This window comes from Astatotilapia calliptera, chromosome 12, assembly GCF_900246225.1.
Source record: "Astatotilapia calliptera chromosome 12, fAstCal1.2, whole genome shotgun sequence".
Lineage (NCBI taxonomy): Eukaryota > Metazoa > Chordata > Actinopteri > Cichliformes > Cichlidae > Astatotilapia > Astatotilapia calliptera.
In genome coordinates this window covers 5,850,496-5,862,856 of record NC_039313.1, presented here as the reverse complement: position 1 = coordinate 5,862,856, position 12,361 = coordinate 5,850,496, and positions in this window count along the sequence as shown.

The following is a 12,361-nucleotide window of genomic DNA, read 5'->3' as shown; positions in this document are numbered from 1 at the left end:
TACCTGCTTTCACAGAGTCATTTACTTGGACACAGTCAGTACTTGTTTCAGCAAAATTGCCACCAGTCTGGAGTCAAGTCGATGCTTTTGTGCCTATCGTCTCTCTTTCTCCTCTCTGTCTCTGTTCTTTAAAAGTATTACTTTCAAACAGCAAACTGTATTTTTGCATTTTTTAAATTCAGGCTCACAGCTTCCATTGACATCCCCAAGTACTATTAAAGATTTATATAAGCCTGTAGCCAAAAAAGTACTTTTCAAGGTAAAAGACAAGGCTTTCTGCGACAGTTAGTCTGGTTTGAAAAATTCCAAAATAACAACGTACTGTGGGATATAAAAAAGAACATTAAGTTTTAAAAAAAGCAAAAACTGAATCTGAGTTCAATGTTGCTACTGTCCACAACAAGGTTGTCTTATTTTGAAGTGCTGCAGTGCTATAGGGTTCTTGCTAAGCCAGCAAACATGGTAGAAACTCTAACGTCATCTCCAGGGTCATTCGACGTTCAGTCAGCTCTTTCTTAAAAATTGAGAAATATACATCAGATTATTGCAGTAAAAGAATTAAATTATAATTAAATTGTTATTTTATTTATTTTAGTGCATTTGCTTATCCACTAAAATAAATGCAATTAAATAAACTTCAAATTGGTGTCCACAACAACTTTTATTCTTTGACAACTTTTATTTTGAAACAACTTTTCAAATAGGACTAGATGTAGACAAAAAAATCAAATTCAAATTCAAATTCAAATTTTATTTGTCACGTACACAGTCATACACAGTACAATATGTAGTGAAATGCTTGGACAACTGCTCGTGACCTAAAGAAAACAAAAAAGGAAAAGGCTATGAATAAGATAGGAAATAAATATGAAAAATTAAAAAGGGTAAATTTAACTAGGAAGGAATAAAATATAAATTAAGGTTAAAAATGAAATAACTGTACAACACAAATTAGAATGAAGGGTAAATTTAACTGGGAAGAATAAGATAAAATATATAAATTAAAGTTGAAAATAAAATAACTGTACAACAAAATACACAATACACAATATAGAACTATATAAGAATGTATGAAGAAATCTAAATATAAATAAATATATACACAATAACAGCAGCTGTACAAGTATTAACCGGAAATGAAGAATATAGTGACCAGTGTTGTGCAAAAACAAAGTCCAGAAAGTCCAGTGTGTGTCACAGGAAATTCTGCTATATTTGCCCTAAAATGAATGTCACACCTTTTACATAGATAAAAAAATTATATTATAAGCACAGCAGCAATGAAGCACAGTACTAAAAGACAAAGTATAGTTGATTATAAATTCTACAGCTTAGACTAAGTTGAAAAGAAGATAAGCCTGTGAGTCAACGACAGCTCCGACAGAAGAGAATGGGGCACCTCGTACGACCGGCAGATAAAAGATGTGCTGCGGACAGACAGACAGAAAGAAACGTGTCTATTAAAAACATCCATCATTGTCTAAAGATCTGCTTCATGGTTCGATCTCTCATAGTTTATTCAAAGATGGATTATTACAGGCACTGAAGGTGGGCTTACACTGAATAAATGTGATTAAACGATTTATATCTCTTGCTCTAACTTAGTTCTTGCAGCTCCGTCACCACAGCTCTTCTCTTTAATGAGAACAATGTTTTTATAATGATTTTTAAATTACACTTTGGGATAATCAGCAGAATTATTGTCATAAATAAGCAAGATTTCAAAATCACAAAATAGCAGGTACTGTACGTTGTAGACATTTATTTTCTAAAATGTCCAATTTGTATTTCTTTTCTCCTTTTTTCTCTCCTAAAACTAATTGTGCCTTCATCTCCAACACAAAGCAATTAAATGAGGAAGAGGCTGAGGTTGGGAGATAATGGAAATTTATTCCACGCAGTAAATTGAGAATTACAAGTATATGCACTGTGCGTGAACGTGATGAAATAAAAATGGACATCTGCATTTTGGAAGTGAGTGCACAGTCACTTGAAGGACTGGATCTTACGCTCTAGTGATATACTGCTACTGTCAAGCCAACCCTCTGTTTTAACCTGTTTGAACAGCAGAAGACGCAGATCCAGCTCTTCTCCGCAAAAACACCGTGTTTTCAGTTTACTCTTTTCAAACCTAGAAGAAAGTATGAAAAGACAAAAGGAAATGCAGCTCAAACATTACTAATCCATCAGATGCAGCATATATCCTTAAGCAACACACTCAAATACTGCACAAGCACAAGTACATCTGTTTAATGTAAACCCGCAAAGAATGCACACGCATGTACACACATTGGGCAATACATCACTATGCAAACAAAACAAGGATGTCCAGCCATGCATGTGCATTTAAATGAAGTGGCTCTCAGGCATGCACACAAACATACAGATCACTTAATATAAACTCTGCAACACGCACATAAACACAAGCTCGCAATAATACACAGTTAAGTACATAGACACACATCAGCTCATTTCTCTGGGAAATAAGATTGTGGAAGGTGTCACAGATGTCAGCAGTGACTGTCAGGCCCCAGGGGATTCTGGGAAACGAGAGCGATAAATGAAAAAAAAAAATTGGGGGAGTCTGACTTTTGCAGGGGAGAGGGAGATGTGAGTACAAGCCAAGGAGATGAAGGCGAAGGAGGAACAATCAATTCTCTGACACCTCTAAATGTGCACTTGATGATGCATACCTAAACAGGCCTGAAACGGTCCACAGGGAGAGTGAAAGGGAGTGAAAGAGGTGAAGGAGGAAAAGGTGGGTATAGAGAAAGTGAGAGACTAGATTAATGAAGAGAAATTGGGAAGGAAGGAGATAAAGGAAGAACTAAGTTGGAGAGATTGTTACATACGTCCATTTGAGCCTTAAATGGCACTTGGTCCTCAAAGGACTCGGATCTAAGTGAAGCGGTCAGCCTTGTAGGTTGTTCCTGGGTCTGTAGAGAATGAAGAGGGAGAGAGGAGTTGCATGAAGATGAGAGGGAGGTGAAGGAGCGGCCACAGATTGGCCGTGGGACTCGCAAGTGCTCTCACCCTAACCACAGTCCATTTACCGCAAACCCTCAAAAAGCTTTTGGTTAATCTGCATAAAGACTGAGATAAGAAACCTTGCATAAGCCTATTTTTCCTCACGATTATCTTCAGGGCATTTTCTACACTTTAGAAAGAGAAAGGCAATGTAATGATAATAAGTCACCTGAGTTAATTAGAAACATGCATGCAAAATCTGGCCGACTAAGGAAGAATTAATGTGCAATAGTCTTTAAAATGAGATGAGTGAACCTTTGTGTAACAAGTAAAACCTCTGTTGAGTGGATGATGGCTGTAATAATGTACTTTTTTAAGTACTCAATGGAATGTGTACCTGCCCTGTGACCTTGGGGTATGAACATGAGACCTAACAGAGTGTCCAGCCAAAAGGAAACCACATCACCAGTGGTTTCCTTTGGGTTGAACATTTTTTGAGTGTCCTGATTCTTGATTAGGAAATTTGTTGGGTGACGTCTTGGACTCTGTTTTGTTCATCGGGGTCAATCATGAGCAGAGTCTACAGTGTTTAGATCAGAATCAGCATGGCAAAGACTTCATTCCGGCCCACTGTCATGTTTTCCAAAGCCATCCAGAGAGCATAAATTTTGGAATTTTAACAGTATTTTTAAAGGTTTTAGTTTTTCCTGCCCATAAAAACCTCCCTCATGGTCATTCACAACACACCAATGTAATTCAGTTATACATTTTTGTGATTTTGAACAATACTTTTTCCAACCAAAGTTCAGAGGCAGATTTCTTTCATTTACTAGAGCAGCATTTCTTTACCATGTAGAAAAACGTAATGTGGAAATTGCTCTTCTTTGTCTTATATTAAGATAACTCATTAAATGCATAGTGAAACTTTTTACACTGATGGAAATTAAAGTTTCAACGCTCTGGCCCACTTCATGCCATAACATAAAGTGGGCTGTATGTTGCCTGTGATATAAAATGAGTTTGGCATCCCTGGTGTAGGTGACACATATAGCATACAAAGTAACAAGCAGAACATTGTGCTGTTAAAAGATAACCAATGTTATTCTCCTCATGTGGTTTATTAGTAAAACTGTACTTGTTGCTAAGCTGTTTAAGGCAGGACTGCACTATAATACGATCAACTCATAATTCTGCGTATTTTAAGAATACATAAAATCATAAAGAAACCCGGGTGGAAAAGACTCACACTAGAATATGTGGAATGACCTGAAAATGACACTGGTGTGGCCATGTTTAATAGCCTGGAGGAGCTAAGAAAGAAAATGTCTTTCCTGCTTCAGAAAATGTGGATTGAGAAAACAGAAAGCCTTCAAAGCTTCCTTCTCTTTGTCCTTTCTATTGTTATTGTACAGTCAACTAGAGGCCACACCGACTTTCATACCGGCAGTAAATGCCTAACCAAGATCTATGAGATCATCAGCCTGTTTGAGGTTTATGATGGTCTCATTTAGGGCTGTTTGATATAACGATATATATCGGATGACGATATAAAAACGTCTATCGTTTCATTTTACGCTATCGTTTGTTTCGTGGTGTCGCAAAATAAACTGTTTACGGCAATATTTTTTCATCGTTTTGATGGTCACTGTAGTGGCTATATTAATTTCTTAAAGTTCTGTCTTTTTCTTATGTTTAGTATGACCTCACTATGGACAGACAAGCAACTGTTTTTACTCGTTGTCGTTAGCAACCACGACGGTAAAACAATGGCATGGCTCCGCCGTCCGCTTGTTTGTTTTGCATATTAACCTTTCACAATAAAGCTCAAGATCCTTTTCAAAATAAACTAAATCCCGTGAAAGAGTATGCAAAAAGAGGCGTTAGGTGCCAAAAAATAAACCTTAGACTCAAACATTAGAACAGGCTTTTCCCCGCAGCACGCCGTGTAATAAATATTCACAAAGAAAACGGCGGCTGTTACAACTTATGTCTAAAAATGTATCGTTTAATGTATCGGTTAAAAGTCATAACTCCAGGTACGCAGCGCCTAGCTGAAAACACTTCACGCAAGTCGAGCTGCCTGAGATTCACAGAATTTACAGAAAAGTTTTAATTTTTGTGATTTATACGTCATCGGGATGATAGATGTCTTATATCGGGATTTGGTCATATCGCACAGCCCTAGTCTCATTGTCAAATAGGAGTGATAGGACATGGTCTGGATAAAGTAAGGGTGTATGCTGCACAAATAACTGATAGTACCTCTTTTCTTTTACAAACATGGTGAATAGCAGCATTATATTACAATCAAAGCACTGGTAAAAGAGGAGAGAACCCTGAAACACCACTAATAAAGCACCACTAATAATGTTCACATGCCAGCAATAATCCTGCATTAGGAGGTAAAAAGAAAAACTGGATGTGGACATCTAAAACAAAAGCCTAAACGACTTCTGAATCTGGATGAGATGATGGTGTCTTTACTCTCTTTGCTGTCCAGATGCCTCCACAGGAATGTGAGATAAGAAGGAGGGTGTGAGCCAAGGCTTTGTTCAGGACAAATCCAAATAATCGAGCTCTGGCAGCATAGGGAAGGAAGATAGGGAGCTTGAAAGGGAGCTTGGCCTTGCTTGTTGACACTGTGAGCCACTGCAGGGTCACAAAACTTTAAGTTTAGTGTCTGAGACATGCACTTTTATGTCAATGTGTTTACAGTTTTATATGTTGTTCTTATGTCTGACTTGTAACATTTCTTTGATACTTCCTACATGGTAGAAGCTTTAATTAGAGAATGTGAACTATGAAGCTAATTACTGTTGCATCATGCTACTGTCAGCACTGCATTTTTTTTGTATGGTTAGGCACATTGTGTGTCAGGGCTAATGACCCTTGAAGCTCTTCAAATTGGACGAGACTTGTCCTTTGATCCTTTTAGGGTCAGGTGTCCTGTGATTGAGAATAATATTGTGAATATTATGTCAGGAGAGGGTTTCATTCATCTTTAGAGAAAGTAAGTACACTCCTTCATACCTTCAAACCTCTAACATTAGAATCAAGGGTCAGATTAGATGACAGTGATTAGAAACTTCTTAGGGAGTGTCTTAATCCTTCTGAGAACTAGGATTTGGTGTTCTCTTTGCCATCAAAGTGAGTAGCGTCACCAGACCGAGACTTAAAGAACTCTAAAGGCTTTCAAAAGAAAAGATTGTGGATGACTTTGAGTCTGGCAAAGGATGTAAGAAATCAAATAATTTGATGCAATTCATTCTCTAGATAAAATAATCCCACTGGTAGCCAATGAACATATTGAATGTTCCAGATAAAGTTGTTTGGTCAAAGTAACATTAGACACTGGTGCAGGTAAAAAGCATTATTCAGGTTGTCAGGAATGAAACTCAGTACTAAATGCAAAGTACGATTGAACATTATGATTTCGATTTCAATTGAAATGTTGCATTTGGATTTCAAATGGAGAGTGCATGCAAAAAAAGACCCTCAAATATTTTTCAGCTGAAGAAATTTCAGAGTATTCCAAAATTGCAGCTGCTGTCAGAGACTGCTAAGCAATGATACAAGATGTGCAAAGGAAGTTATTTTTACTGATGACAGTATTAGCTTTAGGAGAAATGGGTGTATTTATATTTTCCACAGTTGAATATTGTATCAGTTGATATTTTTGTTGACTAAATGTTTTAAAAGTTTCCTTGAGCATCAAGCACACCCTGTCTGTATCTGTAGGCGCCTTTTCAAAGAGGATTAAATATTTGCTTCTCCTAATCAAGGCAGAGCTGCTGGTTGATCCTACAGGGATGAAAACCTGGATGGGGCAACAAAAAGAAACTATCTCAATCAAACTTAATACTGTACTTTTTCTTTTTCCTTTAAATAAACGTATACTTATTGCTTTTTATTTACCATATTTTAGATGAACTTTTCTGTCTTCTTACCCCATGTTGTCCTGCTTCCTCAGACTTAGCATGGGTTTTAACTTTTTAATGTTTTACCGTGAAAAAAGAAAGTATGATGAAGGACCTTAACTATTTTCCTCCAGGTGTCTGGGGTGGAAAGCGAAAGCTGTGACTCTGTCTTCTCTGCAGAAAGGCAGCGCTCCATGTCTGGGCTCCTGCCGGGGACTCTGAAATATTCATGGTATAAATATTGCAAGGCTATACGCCTAATAAAAGCACTGGTCTTTATTAACGAGGTGACTGAGGGATCCATTGATCAAGCTTTCTGTTTTATGTCATGAAGACTTTCTCCTCTGCCACTTCTTTCTTTGTCTCCCATCGCCTCACTCTCACTGCTCTTTCTCCATCTCACATTGACTCCTTCTCTTATACACATACTTAGTGGCTCTCAGGCAAGCTTTCAGTCTCAGGACACAGCGTACTCGCTGCTTTGCAAGTCACATGTTTATTACCAGATGACACTTTGTCTCTCTCTCTCACCATCATTTCATGTTTCTATCACTCCTCTGGCAGTGAGAGCAGCGCTAGTCTGGGTTTTAATGGCAGCCCAATTAGTCAGCCTGTCTGAAAGAGAGCTGGCACTTTTTGATTTAGCTAAATGGTCGGCACGCCGGCCTAAATGAGAAGCCCTTAACATCAGAGCTCAGTGATAGAGAACGAGACACATTGGATGATGATAAGTTTGCTGCTCAGGATGTCTGTAACCTCATTTCACTGCTGTAACGGTGACCTGCAAGTAAGTTGAACTATGAACTTTTACTTTGCGAATGTGACAAGCAAGACGTGTCCTACAAACTGTGGTACAGGACTCAGACTGTCCCCCCCCCCTTTTTTTTTTTAAATTGAGTGCATATTTTACTTTTTGCCCTTTTGAATAGACTCAGATTTTATATAAAAATGCATGCACTTTACATTTGACTCACCTGGGTCAGATAAAGCTGAAGCGTAAAAGAGCACACTGAGTTAATTTTAACAGTTTCTATAATCACAGTTTTTAAAAAGGTCAATGTACAAATGTTATGGTAACGGGGATGGATTTATATTGCCACTTTCAACCTTAGCTCGGTCGTAAACAGCTCTTTACTATGTGTTTTGCATCCACAACACACACATAAACACACACGCGCACCCTTTGGGTCACTTTTGCTACGCGGAGAAGCAGCTCACCCTGCCATTAGTGTAAAACCCACTCCACCCAAACGGCAGTCAAAAGAAATGATCAGTCACTAGCAGTGGGTTTTACAGCAAGGCACTGCATGAAAGAGAGAACAAAGGCAAAGTGAAAGTACAGATCTGCTGTCCTACCTGTAGCTGCTGAATCTCTTTGACTGCACTTTGCCGTTTTTGCTTTAGCATTCCCACAATATGATATATAAGAAAAAACATATACTTACAGGAAAGTCCCAATGAATGGTTTTAAGAGTGGTGAGAATTAACTAACTGAGACTGTTTTGATGCACTTGTACCTTACTTAACCTCCTAAGACCCGAACTCTTCCATGGCATGCATTTTTAATTTCTCTTTGATATTTCGGGATATTGGGACCCAATGAATGTAAAAACAAAGAATCACCAGATTTTTTTTACTCTATTTTTGTTTCTAAGAAAAATGAGAGCCACATATGAAGACATTCGTTTTACATTTTGATAAAACAGTGGCAGTATAATGTCCTCGTAAGTGGATATCAGGCCCCTGTAGAGAAAAATGGAATATTTTGGTCTAAATAACCCAAAATGTGATGTCCACATATGTGGACGCCAGGTCCTAGGAGGTTAAGTAGTACATGTTTAAATACTTCTATTATACTTCCCAGATTAAAATTTGACATTATTTGATGTCAAGTGCAACTTGCACACAAAAACATAAAAATACAGTGTTACTTGAATAAATCTGTAGTTTTGATTTGAATAGATTTTTAATGTATAATAAGCACCTTTATATAAAATTCAGTGTTGTTGGCTGGTAAAACCTTGGCATGTAGTAGTAAAAGTCTGCATCATGTGAATTATCATGTTTCACAGTACAAGGCCACATTTCACATAGAAACTTAAATTTTGTTTCAGATCCCTTCCATTGAAATTGTGAAATATGTCATTGGCCTCGACGTTGTCCTCAAAAATAAACTGCCATAGGGCCACAATGCACTCAACAACACATCATTTGGTATTATTTGCTAGTGAGTAAGACATTTCAGACGTTCTCTAGGAATCAAATAATAGCAAACTGCTTTCAGACCCTATTGTCTCATATTTGAGACATTTTGAAAGGATTTGAAAAAAAGCAGTAAATGCACATAAAATCACTGCAAGCTAAGTGTGGTGAATAGTAACGAAAATATAAGATTATTTATATTTATATTATTTCTGCTAGAGCACAAAAGAGCACATTATTAAATTTGAGGTACAGGGTGTACTTACAACATGCTGAGGATAGGAAGCTATTAATCAAATCCTGTTGAGGAGTGAATTTAGACAGACCCTGAACTTATAATATATTTCAATAAGAAGAGCTCATTTGGAAAATAGTGAACACGATTTATTGAGATAGAAAATTCAATAGTGTTATCTGCTGATTAGACTCCAGCAACCCATCGTAACAGAATGGAATCTCAGCAGAGATAGCAGCTAGGACAGGACCCCCCAGAGTCTATACCCACTGGTGGTTGTGAAGCTAAAGATGTAGGCTTGAATGGGCCTGAGTGACCGGGGTATGGTGTAGATGGGGTGGAGGCTGGCTGCATGAATGAATGAGTGTGAAAGACGGAGTGACAGAGGAGCAATAAACTATAAAGTACCGAACAGAGGCTGATTAGCTCGCAGAAGGAGGGCCAGAAAATGATTGGACTAGAGTAATGATGTCATTATATTGAGTTTGACAGCACGGGAACATGGAAGTAACATAAGGAATAGACTAGTAGGAAGCAGGCGGATCAGTTATTACTCATATTCCTTATTGAACTTATGCATACGTTTTAATTTTTTAAATTGCATTTTAATTAATACAATTTTGTACATTAAGTGTTTTTTTTTAATCATACACTGCTCAAAACAATTGAAGGAACACTTTTTAATCAGACTACAGCATCAAGTCAATTAAACTTGTGGGATATTGATGTGGTCGGTTAAGTAGCAGAGGGGGTTGCTAATCAGTTTCAGCTGCTTTGGTGTTAATGGAAATAACAACTTATTTTGTCTTATTTTCATAACAGTGAAAATAAGAGGGGCAACAGTGAGGAATGGTTTTACAGATGGAGGCCACTGACATTTTTCCCTTCTCATCTTTTCTGACAGTTTTTTCACTAGTTTTGTATTTGACTAGTGTCAGTGTCACTACTGGTAGCGTGATGTCATACCTGGACCCTACAGAGGTTGCACAGGGAGTCCAGATCAATATGTGTCATTGCCAGATAGTTTGCCATGTCTACCAGCAAGCAGGAACCTGATGAGCACTAGCAGAGCTCTAAAATGACCTCCAGCAGGCCACTGGTGTAAATGACCAAACAATCAGAAACAGATTTCATGAGGGTGGCCTGAGGGCTCCATGTCATCTAGTCACCAGAATTGGCAGGTCCACCACTGGTGCCCTGTGTTTTTTACAGTTGAGATGTAAGGTTCAAATGACAGATGAAATGCTTGGACCCATTGTCAGACCCTACGGTGGTGCAGTGGGTCTGGGTTTCCTTTTGGACTCATGTGTGCAGGCAGTTCATTGAGGATGAAGGACTTGGTACCAACGACTGGTCCTCATGCCTCCGTGAGGTAAATCCAGCAGAGCACCTCTGGGACATTATGTTTTGGCAACAGGAACTCAGTGAACCCCCAGGTCCAGATCTAGGAGGCCATCCTACTTTTCTCCCTCTTAGATGTTCCTAGAATTGCCCTCTTCTGGATAGAGATCTGTGATGTTATGCCTGGAGCCACTCTTCCAGTTTAAGCATTATAGCTTTTAATACTCATGTCACCACTGAGACCACTTCAGACTTTATCTTCCACATCTACTCCAGTTGTTTCTTCTGCCCTCGGTAATTCTCTATTTTCTCATGTTCCTTCCTCCATGATGTTGCTGTCCACTCGGATTGCCACATCCACTGGGATTTGCTCTGATGATCATTTATTCCCACCATCCTTCTTTTGGTTGCTCATAGAGATTTGGGGTGCTGGTTTTCAGCTGGCGACCTCTGTGCATTGTAAGAAGCTTTCATGTCTTGAAATCATCAGAACCTATCAGCTTATTATTCCACCTTGGTATACATTGTTCTATGAAACAGTAGGTCTGAAATTTGAATCCCTGCCAGGGCATGCATCCAATAAGGGTCCCCAGGTTAGGTCCCCCCATGCTCCTCAACCCTACCTCAGAACATGAGCAAGACATACATCACTAAATCCATACCAGCTTGGATGTCGCCAGGGTTAACATGTTCAATGTCAGGTGTTGAGGATACAGGAACACTGGACAAGGTGTACATGGACAAGAACTGATAATATATAATGCTACTATGCCAGCTGACCCAACGAGAGGGATTATATGCAATGCATACAACAACACATATTTTCAAATTTATTCACTGTCCCTTTCATTGGCAATTGTTTTCAGATGCCAGACTCAAGAATCACATCTGTCTGCAGTAGTCTTTAAAAAACTGTTCTCTGACTCGAGCCCCTTTATAAGACTGTCATTAGAGATCTCTCTGAGTTTTGAAAATGTGAATTGCACAAAAAAAGACTGCATGAAGATCTTTTCTTTTGAAACAATGCATGATAAATATTTATTTAAAAACTGTACATTGACGTCCAGACCTTGCCTTTTTATGCTATGGTGGTGCTATGCTATCTTTTAGAATATCACCTGCAAAAAAGGTTTTCATTAATGTGCATGTTTTTCTTTTCTTCCAAAGAGTACGAAAGGTCAATGTTACCCTTTTATGCCAAGAAAATTATAGTAATATGGCTACACAACCCATGAGAGCTGTCCACATCAGTCTCAGCTGATTATAAATTTTGAAAGAAATAGTTTTTCAGTATTTATCTTCCACAAATGTTTCACATTGCAAAAATGATGCATACTAAGCAATATGCAAATATTTTGGTCTGTCTTTTGATTCTTTTGACAAAAGGGAAGATTTCAGGAATTGCCTTTGATGGGAAAACAAGTTTGTTTTTGTTGTTGTTGTTGTTGTTTTTAAAAAAAAAGAAATCACAAATAGAGACTTCATTGGCCAGTCAATCAATCGTATTACATATTTTGAAAACCAAACAGCTGCCATAAGTGCAATCAGAGCTGACACCGGATGTCAGCCAACGTATGAAAGATGTGAATTTAAAATAAAATTGAAAAAAATGTGGCCAGGCTCCAGTTTCACTTTCAGAATAGGAAGCATCCAAGAAAACTCCAAAGACAGACAACACCATGCAAGGCTTTCATCAGCT